Source organism: Panthera pardus, unplaced genomic scaffold (genome assembly GCF_024362965.1).
Source record: "Panthera pardus isolate Hobbes unplaced genomic scaffold, ASM2436296v1 HiC_scaffold_13, whole genome shotgun sequence".
Classification (NCBI taxonomy): Eukaryota; Metazoa; Chordata; class Mammalia; order Carnivora; family Felidae; genus Panthera; species Panthera pardus.
Genome location: NW_026526688.1, coordinates 194,518,535 through 194,534,196, shown reverse-complemented (window position 1 = coordinate 194,534,196; position 15,662 = coordinate 194,518,535). Strand labels below are relative to the sequence as shown.

Sequence of the window (15,662 nt, the reverse complement as noted above, 5' to 3'; positions counted from 1 at the left end):
CAAAGCAGGTGCTGGGAGGGGTTTCGGTAATCTTGGTCGAATCCATGTTTGAAGTATTTAACAAAATGGCGTCCCCTCTAGAGAGCTAGGTCTGTGCTTGAGGGCCAGCTCTGTCCTTTACTAGATACTTTCCTTCTGTAAGCCTCAGTCTGACCACTTGTAAGGTGGGGGTATGAGTCCCACCCTTCAGAGCTGCTGTGAGAAGCAAAATCAGGTACCTCACATACCATGTGTAGCACAGTGTGGCATGAGGTACAAGAATATACTAAGCGAAGCTACAGGTCTCATTCTTACCAACAGGCCCTTCATGCACGCAAGAGGAGCTGTGGGGGGTGGTGGAAGCCAGAGGGAGTGAAGGCGCATGCCTTGGACCCACCTGGGAACCATGGCTTTCCTCTCTGAGCTCCAGAAGATACCTCAAAACTGGGAGTGTTTATCTAGAGAATCAGCTTGGAAGTTAGTAATTATCTGATTAATGACCCTCCCACAAAGGGCTTCTGTTCCAGGATGATGGGTTTAAGTGTCTCTGGACTCAAGGGGAAGATTCTAACCTGCTGCTCTGCGGATGGTAAAATATTTAAAATTAGATGTATGGAGTGCTGAGGTAATTATGTGTGCGGCAAACATATGGCAGAAGCTATATTTCTCCCGCTGAAAGAAACAAGTCCAAATATGTAACGTACACACATTCTCCTTCCCTATAAATACACAGATTGGATGATGCCGTAGCAACATTTTGTTAAGTACCAGCATCCCGGAGAAATCACTGGAAGCGCCTTATCAGAGGAACAGATGGCCGGTGTCCCTCCTGGTCTGAAGGTATTTCTGGCTGTCATGTGATTATTCTATAAATAAACCCCACCGAGAGGCAATGGAAGGTAAGCAATCGGTTGAACTCTCTGACTTTACAAAAGAAGGTACTGGAAAAAAAAAATTAAAGGCTGGTTATTTTAAAGATGATTCTGTCACAGAACCTGAGGGCTAGAAGGGGCCTTGAAAAACCATCCAGACCATATGCTCTTTTTAGGTGGAGCCTCACTGGATTGGATTCAGCTTGACTTTTGAAGACCTTCGGAGGACGACTCCAACATTCCATGGTGACGTCTGTGGTGCTGTTCAAAAACCCTGACTGTGTGGCCTCTGCCCACCCAGCTCCTACCCCCCTCGCCTTCTTCCCTCCACAGCTCCCTCAGCCAGCAGACATGTTTCATGCCCCGCAACCCACAACCAAGTCTGTTTCTGCTGGTCCCATCCTGGTCTCAGGTGGGCGCTTGTGAAAGAAGGTTCTGTCAACCAGGAGCCAAGAACCTTCCACGCAATTGCACGCAATGTGCTTGTTTTGTTTCCTTCTCACAACTGGACAGTGAGACACGTTGCATTGTTTTTATTTTATGGGATGAGGTTTTGAAGTCCTAGGTGTTAGCTGTTATTCAACCAAGCTGATGAAGGTACTAACTGGAAAGAAGAAGGGGGCAGTGACCCAGGTTCTTTGCCTTCTTGCCACCTCATCAGAGCTGGGCCACAGTCCTGTCCTTTCTTTCTAATTCCTTCTATGCTCAGTGCCTCCCGAGAATGCCCTTCCCAGAAATTAAGGGGCCACCATTTACTCTCTAAATTAGAACATGGGGGCACCTGGGTGGCTCAGTCAGTTAAGCAACCAACTCTTGATTTCAGCTTAGGTCACGATCTCATGGTTTGTGGGATCGAGGCCCATGTTGGGCTCTGTGCTGAAAGAACAGAGCCTGCTTGGGATTCTCTCTCTCTCTTCTCTCTGCCCCTCCCCCCCCCCATAAATCAATAAACTTAAAAAAAATAAAGTAGAACATGAAACTTAACCCATGCGTAGGTAAGGAATAGCTGTGGAATGAGAATCCCTATGTCCTTCTCTTCATTCATTCATTCATTCACTCCCTACCTTAACAAAAATTCTTCAACATGATAATGGGAGTAAAGGATGTATTCCATACCTGCTCAAGCTTGTCCTTCTTTAAATGTCTCTATCGCTACCTCTGTCTTACCCCCATTTAGTTACTTAAGCTCCTGAATCATAGTTCCCAGGGCTGGAACATAGAGAAATGACTTACCATAGTGGGTGGTCGTGATTATGGCAAAGTGCTGTCTGGGAAATGCTCGAATCTTTAGCCACTGCTGGTACCCTCTCCCTTGTGTGCAGAATGAAGCAGGGTGATGCCTCTTCTCACGTCCATCACAATCCTTTCTCACGATGGGAAAAACATGTGGCTATTTTCCAAATTCCTAGGGCTGGAGCCGTACGAATTTCTTACAGTTTAAGCTCTACTGATCTCATTCACTGATGTATGTTCAGAACCCAAATGGGAGTGGGGCCAGTCTAAAGCAGGTGCTTAATGGATTTTTGTTGAAACACGTATTGATAAATGGAATCTGAAAGCAAAACAACTTTTTCAGAAAATTCCCTACTCGCTAGTTTTTATAAAATAGGCATTTTCTTTACACAGTAAAAATAAGCTATTTTCCAATCACACTTTTATGTGTGTTTTATCCTAAAATGGTAATAATCTTAGTCATTTCTAAAGAAAACTGGGGTTTTCAAACTGCCTAAAAATCTTTCTTTATTTCCAAAATTCTTTGTTCCTGCATTCAAGGAATGACCCAGATCTTTTACTTAAAGAATTTCAAAGAAAGAGTGGCCTTTTATTTTTTAAATTTAATTTTAGGAATTGATATTTAAGATAATTTTAGTTTTAAGGGGAAAAAAAAGTCTTACATAAATGAAACTATGCCAGAGACTTTTAAAAGACTTTGGTGGTTCTGTGTTTTTACAATTACTGTTTGCCTTATGTGAAAAGGATGTTCATCAGTAGAGAATTTTAAACAAGTCTGCTGGAATTTTATTGGCACAGAAAGCCTGTTTGCATACCTCTGGTTGACAACTTCGCTTTTTCATCAACAATCAAATTGCTTTCTGCAGTACTAATTATATGTCTATTATTCGCTTTGTGAAATTTCTTTGGCCCTGCTGTTGACATTTCCTATAGAAACTTGGACTCTGGGAGAAGAAAAGGGTCGATTCCTCCCGAGAGAAGGATGTCACAGGCTCCGTGGATGAAGCCTTGGACAGATAGATGGCAGTGGCCTTCACCTTGCCATGGGGTCCCTGGGGGAGCTTGGCCCTGACATGCGATCCCTCTGGGCCTCGGTTTCCCTATAGATGAATTGTTTAAGTTGGACAAGTAATTCCATTTTTTTTCTCTAACATTATTATAAATGCCTCTCTTTTCTTCCATTAAAGATAATATATGTTCATGGTAGAAAAATAAGAAACATCAGGAAAAAAAAATCTCTTCTAAAGTCATCACCTTTCTATTTATACATACTTATGCCTATGTAAAAGTGTGTGTGCACATGCGCACACATGCACACGCTCACACACATTCCCTTATGAGAGCATATGCAGATTTACAAATGCCTTGGAGCCCCGTGGACTGACCAGACTAGACATCTCGACCCGGTCCTTCCAGCTACCTGCTGCCCTTGCCCTTCTTTTTCATTTTTATTTTTTGGAAATAATTATAGATTCATAGGAAACTGCAAAGATAATTCAGAGAGGTGCCATGTACCCACCCTCACCCCCATTCTGTGGCTGCAAGAAATCCTGCTCGCATCATGCACAGTATATAATCCTCACATAATCCTATTACACACGTCAAATAGTTTTAGAACTGCTAACCCGTATCTCTATGAGAAACGATTTTACTGAATGACAGCATTTGCACGCAGTTCTTATTGTCTTGTGCTTTACCAGATATTTTATCCAAATGCCAGTTTTTCAAGGTGGTTTAGGCCAGTTCTTTGCTTCCCCAACCCCTTCGGTGCGCTTTCGATATTCGCGGCGATGTGATGAAGTTCATTTTGTGTCTTTTATTCTCCACCTTGGATTCCCCTGCATTCTGGTTGATTTTAATGATTTATTTGGGGGTGTTTGTGAAATATTCCTGTGACGTTAAGAGTGAGGGCTATCTAAAGAAGTCCACTCGGAGAAGCGGCCCTCTCTCCTTATAAGACCACTTGGCCCTCCTCTCTGCTCCTGTCCAGCCTTTTCCTAGCTATCCTTTGCATATAATCAATCTCTTTAGTTTTTGGTTTATCCTCCCTGTTCAACTTTTGCAAAAATTATGTGTGGTGCATTTTCTTATATCCTTTTCTTTCTTACATGAAGGGTAGCATACCGTAGACACGACTTTGCACTTTGCTTTTTTCATGGGATAGTATATTCTGAAAATCACATCATACTAATCAAAGGAGATCTTCCTTGATTTTTGCTATAGGTACATACTATTACTTTGTGTGGACGTGCCACATTTATTTTCAATAATTCTGCTTTGAGTATTTAAGTAGTTTCTGATATTTTGAAATAACAAGCAATGCTGCCACGAATAACCTTGTGGATATCTGTTATGTCATGCCGTAGATTCCTAGGAATTGAATTGTGGAGTCAAAAGGTAAGCATGTGGGTAGTTTTGTTGGGTCTGGAGTTCCCCTCCAGAAGGGTTGTATTGGTTCGCATGTCTACCAGTAATGTTTGAAGAGAATGTGTTGTCTCACAGTTTTGCCAACAGGATATGTTCTATTTTTGTAAGACATTTTGTATATTAGAGTAGTTTTAGGTTCACCGAAAAATTGAGTGGAGAGTAGAGAGTTCCTGTATATTCACCGCCCCGCACATGGGTGTCCTTCGCCACCATCAGTATCCCTGGTCAGGGTGCTACATTTGCTGCAATTGATGAACCCACTCTGATACATCATAACCAAAGTTCATACTTTCCATTAGGGCTCACCCTTGGTGTTATACACTGTATGGGTTTTGACAAATAATGACATATATAATGACATATATCTGCCATTCTAATATTATATAGAACAGTTTCACTGCCCTATAAATTCTCCATGCTGTCCCTGTTCATCAGTCACTCTTCCCTAGGCCCTGCTGACCACTGAACTTTTTGCTGTCTCCATAGTTTTGTCTTTTCCTGGATGTCATATAGTTGGAATCATATAGTACGTAGCCTTTCAGATTGACTTCTTTCCCTTCATAATATGCATTCAAAGTTCCTCCATGTCTTTTCATGGCTTCATAGCTCACTTTTTTGAGTACTGAATAATATTCCATTGTCTGGATGTAGTTTTCTTTCTTTCTTTCTTTCTTTCTTTCTTTCTTTCTTTCTTTCTCTTTCTTTCAATCCATTTACCTACCAAAGAATATCTTGGTTGCTTCTGAGTTTCAGCAAATGAGAACAAAGCTACTATAAACATCGTGCTTAGGTTGTTGTATGGGTGCAAGCTTTCAGTTCCTTTGGTAAATATTGAGAAACATGACTCCTGTGTCATAAGGGTAAGAGTATATTTAGTTTTGTAAAAAAAAAAAATACCCAACTGTCTTCCAAGTGGTGGTACCATTTTGTATTCTCATCAGCAATGAAGGGGAGCTCCTGCTGTTCCACATCCTCAATTGCCAGCATTTGGTGTTATCAGTGTTTTAGATTTTGGCCATTTTAATAGGTGAGTAGTAGCATCTTGTTTTAATTTGCAATTCCCTAATAACATATGATGCTGAGCATCCATTCATATGCTATGTGCCATCTGTATATTTTCTATCTTCTCTGGTGGGGTGTCTGTTCAGGTCTTGCACCCAGTTTTGAAAATTATGCCATTCATTTTCTCACTTAAGACTATATTTTTGAATAACAGTCCCTTATCAGACATGTCTTTTGCAAATGTGTTCTCCAAGTCGGTGGCTTGTCTTTTCATTCTGTTTATAGCGTCTTCCCCAGACCAGAAAATTTTAATTTTCATGAAGTCTAGCTCATCAATGATTTCTTCCATGGGTCATGCCTTTGTGTTGTATCTACAAAGTCATTACTTTGTCCAAGATTGGGTGGGTTTCCTCCTATGTTATCGTCTAGGAACTTTACAGTTTTGTACTTTTTTAAAAAAAAAAATTAATATTTTATTTTTAAGACAGAGCATGAGCGGGGTAGGGGCAGAGAGAGAGAGAGAGGGAGACACAGAATCTGAAGCAGGCACCAGGCTCTGAGCTGTCAGCACAGAGCCTGACGCGGGGCTCGAACTCATGAACTGTGAGATCATGACCTGAGCCGAAGTCGGACATTCAACCGACTGAGCCACCCAGGCACCCCAACAGTTTTGTACTTTAAATTATGTTTAGAATCCACTTTCAGTCCATTTTTTGTGAAGGGTGTGAGGCTTGTGTCTAGATTCTGTCTCTGCGTGTGGCTATCCAGTCGTTTCAGTACCATTTGTTTTCTTACTTTTAAATCATTTGTCAATCTGAGAGGTGAAAAATAACTCAAGCATTATTATAACTTGCATTTATTTAACTAATTTGAACTTTTTAATATATTTAGAGTGATGTTTATATGCTCTTCCGAATTGTATGTCCATATATATTTTTTTTCTATTTTTCTATTATTTTTGTCCTTTGTCCTTAAAATTTTAAGAATTCCTTGCTTATTAGGCATTTTAAACCTTTGGCTATGGTACATGTTGCTTTTTTCCCCAGCTGTCTTTTGATTTTGATTATGATGTTTTGTGTGATGCATTTTTACATATTTTTCTGTAGTCAATTTTATCAACTTTTCTTTACTGCCTCTGGATTTTGGGTCATATTTAGGAAGCCTGTCTCTACTCTGTAGTTAAAAAGGAATTCACCCATATAGTATATATATGGTCCCATTTTTTGTATTTAGGTTTCTAATCCATTTAGAATTTATTCTTGTATATGGTGTGATATAAATCTAATTTTTATCTTTTTTTTCCAAAATGATTTGCCCAGTTCTCCTAACACCATGTATTTAAAACTCCATCTTTGTCTAAAGTTTGTCCTGATCACTGTGTTCTCAGATCTGGTTTCTGCTGCAGAGTATTATCAATAGAAGTGAGATCTTATACTTTCCTTTGATTTTTGTTTGAAGAACACTTGTTTAAGTGCGGAATTCTTATAAGTTGATTGCCAATGAACTCTTGCTTCTCCTTAACATAAGAGTTTACCTGTGTGCTCCTCAGAAGGGAAGGCTGTTTCTCTGTATCTCAGCCTGGTACCCTGTGACTGCAAGCTGGAATAATGAGTTGGGTGTCTTAAACACCCTTTTGAGAACCTCTTTTGCTGTGCACGGTTGACATTGAAACCATCAGTCTCACATTAGGGAGCCAAGGCCCTTCCTGTATAACGACATTTACCACCTGCCATTCCCCATCAATAGTAGGCTATAGGTTGTAGTCTATGGGGAATAGATATGTTGTCTGCCTTGGGTCTGGTATGGTGCCACACACACAGTAGATAATAAATTAACTTTTTTTTAAAATGATGATGCAGTGAAAGAATACACGAATGAGTGATGCATTAGTCTTTAATCATCTCAAGTTCACTGTAGGAGCAGGCATGACTATCAGCTTAGTAGACAGGCAACACCAGTTTTGCAGCCATATTTAAATCAGGAAAATTATATTTCTGAGTGTATGTTCCCCCTACAGATCACTGATCTGTGGGTGTTAATATTATGGATCAGGTATTGCACAAGGACATTTCACTCCTATTAGCTCACTTAATTCTCAGCACAACCCTACAAAGTAGATATTTTTAGCGTGCTTAACAACAGGAGAGAGGAAGCTCAGAAATTTTCGGTGACTCGAGGAAGACAATGCAGCTACAGAATGAAGCCAGGTCTCTGGGCTTCAAGTCCACTCATTTCTCAACAGCGTGTTGAGAAGTGTTAAGATTTTTTTCGGCCAAGATGTAGAACCGAGGAGAGTATAATGATGGCCACAACTGCCCATGACCCACTCCTTACATGGACTGATACCTGGTAATTTATTGACAATTCACAAACTATTTACAAAATACTTACAAACTATTTCTTGAGAAGGTGTCATAACTTTACTGCTTCTTACAATATTATTCACATACCCTGTTCTGTAGCAGGTGATAAATAATTCAGACTGAATTTGGCAAAAGCAAATGTTTGTCCTTTCCCACTTTCAGTTGGCTTGGGAGGAAATTATTTTCCCTCTTCAATTGTTTACTGAACAAAAAGGCATTTACATTGTTTTCTAAGCCAGCTGTGTGGTCTGGCCTGTTTTCCCCCATTGCTTCGATGAATAAATTGTGCAAAATCTCCTTGTTCCAGTAACAGGAGATCCTGCTAAGAAAACATTCAGTTAGACTCCTACAATAAAGCACACCAATCTGACGTCTGGGTCAGATTTAAGAAATCAATTCTCCCCTGCTTCCAAAGAAGTCATTTTATTCTGGAAGACAAACTATCATGGTATAACCTGGAAAATGAAAATCTTTATTTAGAGCCACTCTGGGTTTTCTGGTGGGTCAATAGTTGTATTTAATATATGTAAAGATAGGTCAAAGGCAGTTTCATATAATAATATTTTCTTAGGGCTAACTGAGTACTCCTGATAACAACATGGTAAAAATATCATGAATTTGTGCAGAGCATTTTATTATCAGTACAAGGTGGTCCTGCATTTGAAGGCAGCCATAATGCAGGGAAAGGAAGACTAAAATTAGTTGGATTTGGAGTCAGGTGTTGTAAGATCAGTTTCCAGCTGAATGATTTGTTAGTCACTTGAGTGAACCGAGGGTCTTACCTTCTCTGAACATGTAAAATGTGAAGGCTTAAATGAGATTTGCATACGAGAACATTCTATATGATCTAAAACATCATGCAAATGTAACATCTTTTATTCCAATAATTTTTCTTATAGTTTTTTCTTCCCATTGACTTATGTAGGTAGGTAAGGATAGTAAGGGCCTACAGAAATTTACCTGAGGGGTGCCTGGGCAGCTAAGTCAGTTAGGCATGCGACTCTTGGTTTCAATTCAGGTCATGCACAACTTGGTGAGTTCGAGCCCCACATCGGGTTCTGTACTGACAGCGTGGAGTCTGTTTGGGATTCTCTTTCTCTCCCTTCCTCTCTACCCCCTCCCCCCACTCGTGCTGTCTCTGTCACTCTCAAACAAATAAACTTCAAAAAAAAGTTACTTGAGACACAAGCAGTGTGAACCTTCTGGTTATGTCCATTTTGGAAGGAGGGAGCTGCAAGCAGAAAGGAAAGGAGCTCAGGTTTCTCTGGTCAGTCTTTCAACGACTTTTTAATGCATATGACTCCATGGCGAGTCCTATTCTAGGTGCTGGGAAGAGGTTGAAGAAGACCACGCTTATCCAGTTTACCACAACTGTGGTGCCACAGAAATTTCAGCAACTATTATAAAAGGGAATATCCTAATTCCGCCCCTCAAGGCCCTTGTGCCATATTGGCGTGGGGTGGGAAGGCTGATGCACAACTAAATAATTGTTACTGGTCTGACCCATGTCACAGACTTCCAAAACAGAGGACATTATATTTCTATTTTTAGACTCTTGGCTGAAGTCTCCTTTGCTTCAACTTGACATAAGACCAAATTCTCTCTTGGGTTCTTCTCCTTACACCAACTGGCCAGGAATTTTGGGATTGACTCTTTTTCCAAACAATAGGGAGTGGGTAAAGCAAAATGCTCAGTCCACTTGTGGCCCACAGTGTGGGGTTGTGGTTATATTGCTGCCCCCCGGTGTCATCCTCACTACCCTCTGTGTCCTGAGATATAGCTCATCACACCTTATGGTTACAGCTGTAGCTCACACTCTTGCTCAGAATTCTTGGGAGAGTGACTGCTAAGAGGGCATTTCTTGTCTTTCTCCCATGAACATCAAGCCTCGCACCATCCAACATGGAAGCTACTTAAAAGCAAGAGCGCTTGAAAGTGAAATAAGTCAGGCAGAGAAAGACAGATCCTATCTGTTTTCACTCCTATGTGGATCCTGAGAAACTTAACAGAAGACCATGGGGGAGGGTAAGGGGGAAAAAAAGTTACAGAGGGGGAAGGAGGCAAACCATAAGAGACTCTTAAATACTGAGAACAATCTGAGGGTCGATGGGGGGGTGGGAGGGTGGGAGGGTGGGTGACGGGCATTGAGGAGGACACCTGTTGGGATGAGCACTGGGTGTTGTATGGAAACCAATTTGACAATAAATTATGTTTAATATAAAAAAATAAAAGCAAGAGCACTTGAAATGTGACTTGTCCCAATTGAGGTGCGCCATAAGTAGAAAATATACCCTTGATTTCAAGATTTAATACATGAAAAAAGGGTATAAAGTATCTCATTATTTTTATATTAATTATTTCTTAAGACGATAATATTTTGGATATATTAGGTTAAATAAATAAAAAAATGGGTTAAAATTATGTAGGTTTCTTTTTACTTTTTTAAATGTTTGTTTGAGAGAAAGAGAGCAAGAAGGGAGGGGCAGAGAAGGGAGACACAGAATCTGAAGCAGCTCCAGGCTCTGAGTTGTTAGCACAGAGCCCGACACGGGACTGGAACTCATGAACCACGAGATCATGACCTGAGCCAAAGTCAGATGCTATCATGACCTGGCCTGAAGTTTTTTGCTTAACTGACTGAGACACCCAGGTGCCTGTCCTTTAATTTTTTTAAAGGTAGTAACTAGAACATTAAAACTATGTACATGATTTGCATTTTTTCCTAGTGGATTTTGTGAGTTAAGTTTTTGGGTGTTTTCAGATTTGTTGGTGAACCCCTTCTTCCGCCATAACGTTTTCCTCTTTGGTGTTCTTCGTGCCTCACGACCTTCAGTTCCCACCATCCTGATTCACCAGGCACGCTCTCAAATACTGGCCCCTGAAAGAGAAAGCATTCAGAATCTAGATCCTTTTCCTCTCAGGTTTCTTCATTCGTGTGCAGATTTACTGACTCTCCCCCATCCTTCAGTGCTAGCTGGGTACATTTAGGGGGATTTGGAGGGGCTACCTTGCCAAGCCCCTCCCCTACAGTAAGTATCCACTTGTCTTTCATTTACAAAAAATTACAATTACTTCAGGGATTTCTCTCAGAACAGAGACGAGGTTTTGCTTCCACCCAGACTGGGGTGGGCAGTTAGGTTTATTGGGGCCACAGCCAGGGGACCAATGGTTGGACCTGAGTACACTTGCCAGCTCGTGCTTCTTGATAGCATAGGAATTGGAAGAACCCTGGGCTTGACTGATGAGCTCATCTGCTGGATACTCAGCAATGGTCTTGATGTTCCAGAGGGCGGCCCCACGGGCCCCTGTGCACAGCAGTCAGACGGCCTGATTCCCACGGCGTAGTGGGGACACCTGATGCTTCACTGTTCTGGTTCGCCCAGTTCGGGTTGAGTCCTCCCAGAACCTGTGAATAATCACATGCACCAGGACCTGTGCGGTCAGAGGGGGGTGATGTGTGGTTTCTCACCGGTGAGCAGATAGGTCATCTCCAAGGTACACTTGGCAATGGGCATGGTCATGAGCTGCTCGCCGTTGTTATGGCCGTGCAACGTCATCGAGTTGGTGAGGCTCTCCACAGCAGGGCGCCAGGCTTTTCAGAAGCATTTGGCCGCATAGTGCCCTGTGCTGCGGGACAAGTACTTGGCACATTCTGCTTCACCGCAATGTAATCCTTCAAGGAAACGGCACTCATCTGAACGTCACTGGTGCTCCACTTCCCCAGGGGTTTGATGTCGGGGGTCTCTGTGATGCAGGTTGCACCATCTCCCACTCGGTCACCTTGAAGGCGTGGCTGGGGATCACAATGGTTCCAGGCACACCATACACATGCCCCTACGGGCAAAAGCCACTTAACCTGCTCCATTCTTACCATCTGTAAAATGGGCATGGTATTTAATGCCTATTTGGCTAACAGAGTCCAAAAGAAAGCGGTTGGGAAATCATATAACCTTGAGAAGAAACCGCCCCTCCCCCCTAAAAATCAGGAGTTGGAAGCACTCGTGTTTAAATGGTGTCCCCTGCACATCAGCTCATCTCCAAAAGAAAAAACAAAGAATCAGTTGACGGGATTAAATCACCTAGAGATGTGTCACCTCTTAGAAGCATTGGAAATGTGTGAGAGCTTCAGGCATAACCTGTGTGTGCCAGAATCAAAGCACGGATAACAGGCTCACTACCCCGTGGGCTAAAGCAAACGCTCCAGGGATCCCACAGCCAGACCACCGTTTTCTAATAAAGCATTCTCCGCTGTAACACAGTCCTTAAAGTGTTAGAAAGGTCTTAGCATGGATTATAGCAAACATCTCAGTACATCTTTCTCAGAAAGGATGTTGAAGCACCACTGGGGTGAATTTTAAATATGGTCTTATTAACATATCCTTTCCTATAGCTCAGAAAACGTAGGAGGCACTAAAAGTCCTCCTAGAAAGTGCATTGTTCATGAAAAGATGTTCAACGTCACTCCTCATCAGGGAAATAAAAATCAAGACCACACTGAGATACCACCTCACGCTGGTCAGAGTGGCTAAAATGAACAAATCAGGAGACTATAGGTGCTGGCGAGGATGTGGAGAAACGGGAACCCTCTTGCACTGTAGGTGGGAACGCAAACTGGTGCAGCCACTCTGGAAAACAGTGTGGAGGTGCCTCAAAAAATTAAAAATAGATCTACCCTATGACCCAGGAATAGCACTGCTAGGAATTTACCCAAGGGATACAGGAGTGCTGATGCATAGGGGCACTTGTACCCCAATGTTTATAGCAGTGCTTTCAACAATAGCCAAATTATGGAAAGAGCCTCAATGTCCATCAGCTGATGAATGGGTAAAGAAATTGTGGTTTATATACACAATGGAATACTACTTGGCAATGAGAGAGTGAAATCTGGCCATTTGTAGCAACGTGGATAGAACTGGAGAGTGTGATGCTAAGTGAAATAAGTCAGGCAAAGAAAGACAGATATCATTTGTTTTCACTCATATGTGGATTCTGAGAAACTTAACAGAAGACCAGGGAGGAGGGGAAGGGAAATAAAAGTTAAAGTTACAGACAGGGAAAGAGGCAAACCATAAGAGACTCTTAAATACGGAGAACAAACTGAGGGCTGATGGGGGTGGAGAAGACGGGAAAGTGGATGATGGGCATTGAGGAAGGCACTTGTTGGGATGAGCACTGGGTGTTGTATGGAAATCAATTTGACAACACATTATATTTAATATATTAAAAAAGAAAGTGCATTGTGAAACCTGACTTATTTTTCACTATGCATGCAAAATTCATGCAAAGTGGTAACGCATGCATTCAAAGTCACTACCCGAGGGGGCTTGTGGGTTGGTCAGGTGAGTTTCTGAAGCAATTACTCTGAAAATGTTAGACTGCTGGGTTTTTTAATGTTTATTTACTTATTTTGAGAGTGAGAGGAACAGAGAGAGAACCCCAAGCGAGCCAGATGGGGGCTCGCTCTCAGGAACAATGAGACGATGACCTGAACTGAAACCAAGAGTCAGACACTTAACCGACTGAGTCACCCACGCACCCCAGGCTGCTTTTCAATCTAAACAGAGGCATAGCTACTGTGCGTCTCCTCTCGAGCTACAAGGTGTTGACATGTTAGAAGGAAATCCCAATTATTTAAGTGAGAATGGGAATGTGGAAGGGGTCTTGACTTTATTAGACTGTTTGGCTGTGATATTCAAGACATACGGAATTTGAGAATATTTTCAATGGGTATTGAAGGTTGGGGATGGGTGATGGTGGTAGACAGTGGGTCCACAACCCTGGGCTGAGATGACCAAAGAGCTAAAACTGCATAAAAGGCCCTTCTATTCAGAACAATCTACTCCCACGGTGGCTTCTTCTATATAGAGTTAGTAAGTCAAATCTGTGACTAGCAACACTAAAGTTGGAATGAAAATACCTGCCCACAGACAGATATCTAAAAGAACACTCATAACAGCTTTATTCATTCAGTGGAATACAACTCAGCCATAAAAAGGAAAGGACTATTGGTAAATAGAATACCATGGATTAATCTTATAAACCTTACATTTGGGCAATAGAGGCAGAAAATAAGATTAAGTATAATGTTATTCCATTCATATGAAGTTCCAGGATAGGAGACACTAAATTATGGTGACTGGTACCAGCATAGTTGTGTCCAGGGAGAAGAAATGCCTGGAATGTGGTATAAGGCGGGTACTTTGTGGAAAGATGAAAATGTTCTGTATCATTTGGGGGGTGGCCTTTGAACAAAGGTATACGTTGGTCAAAACTCATCAAAATGTACATAAAATCTGCATTTTATTGTATGCAATTTGTACTCCTATTTATAAAAAAGGTAGAAGAAAAAAAGTCGTTTCCCAAGTTTAAATACAATTTCCTTATAGCACAGCTATCATGAGTCTGGGTTCAATCTGATTTCAACATTCATCCATATATGAGTCTTCTCTTCTCCAAGGATTTAATACAATTTCTTTCACTCTTTTCCCAGGAAGTGAGTGAAAAGGAAAAGTAGTCTGTCCGTGAACGGGCTTTACTAATGGGAGAAAGGGTTTGCCCAACCATTGCACTTAAAAGACCAGAGAACAATCCCCTCCTTCAGGTATCTAGTTTCAGACTGTTTTAATGATAATTGCCCTGTAATGGTTCCCTTAGCAACTAGCATCTAACATCTGAAATAGAATTTGGAGTTTGAGGAAGAAATATGTTGTATTTTTCAGGCCACTTTTCCAAAGGGGCGAGCATCTAGAAGAAGCATCTTTCATTTCAAACAGAATGAAGGTAAAGACGACATAATTACAAGAGAGATATAAGCTGGTTTCACCACATACTTCTCCATTGCCTTGACAGTCAGTCAGCAATCTAATCTAGCCTCTAGCCTCTGTCTGTTGATTCATTATATTCAAATAAGGTACAGCATGAGTACAAAAATCTGGATATGGACCAACAAAAGTGAATTCTCTGCCATATGCTTTATAATTCTTCCAGTCCTGAGAAACTAAGCAATCTTGTTTCAGTTAGTGTAAAAATGTAAAGTAGCTTCAGATAAACACTAAAAGAACCTGAGTATTCTAACAGTAATGATTAACAATAATATTTATATTAATATTTATATTCTGGCTTCCAGACTTTGATGAATTTCTTTCTTTGACCTGTAGTCATAAGAGAGGATGACAATGATGATGATGATGGTGATGGTGATGATGGTGATGGTGATGATGATGGTGATGATGGTGGTGATGGTGATGATGATGATGGTGATGATGGTGATGACGGTGGTGATGATGATGGTGGTGACGGTGATGGTGATGATGGTGATGGTGATGATGATGGTGATGATGGTGGTGATGGTGATGATGATGATGGTGATGGTGGTGATGATGATGGTGGTAGTAGTGACGTTGATGCAGCTTCTTATGAGCATGTTGGTTACCAAGTGGAATGCAGGTAGCAAATGTATTGCCTCCTAGAACTTATTCATTCTAGAGCTTTCATCTTGTGGTTGGAATCCCTCCACTCTTTGGCTCATACTGTCCACACTATTATGCCCACCCGACATGAAGCCTATGTTCTCTGCCTAATTGACACACCCATTCAATTTTATTTTCTTTAGCTCCTGGACATGCACCTTTCCCACCAGTAAGCCTTTTCTCCACATCATCATATGATCAATATACACTTATTCTTCTAATAGGAGGGCTCTATCTCACATGAAAAATAAGCCTTAATTAAATGGAATCATTTATTATCTTTGTATATTTTTTTTTGTTTCCAATGTTAGCTGAGT

The 15,662-nt window shown here is 41.3% G+C and overlaps 1 pseudogene; it reads right to left on the bottom strand.

The window, feature by feature from the left end:
* Positions 1-14,714, bottom strand: part of LOC109269555 (40S ribosomal protein S5-like) — a 47,658-nt pseudogene extending 32,944 nt beyond the window's left edge.
* Positions 14,715-15,662: the final 948 nt, after the last annotated feature.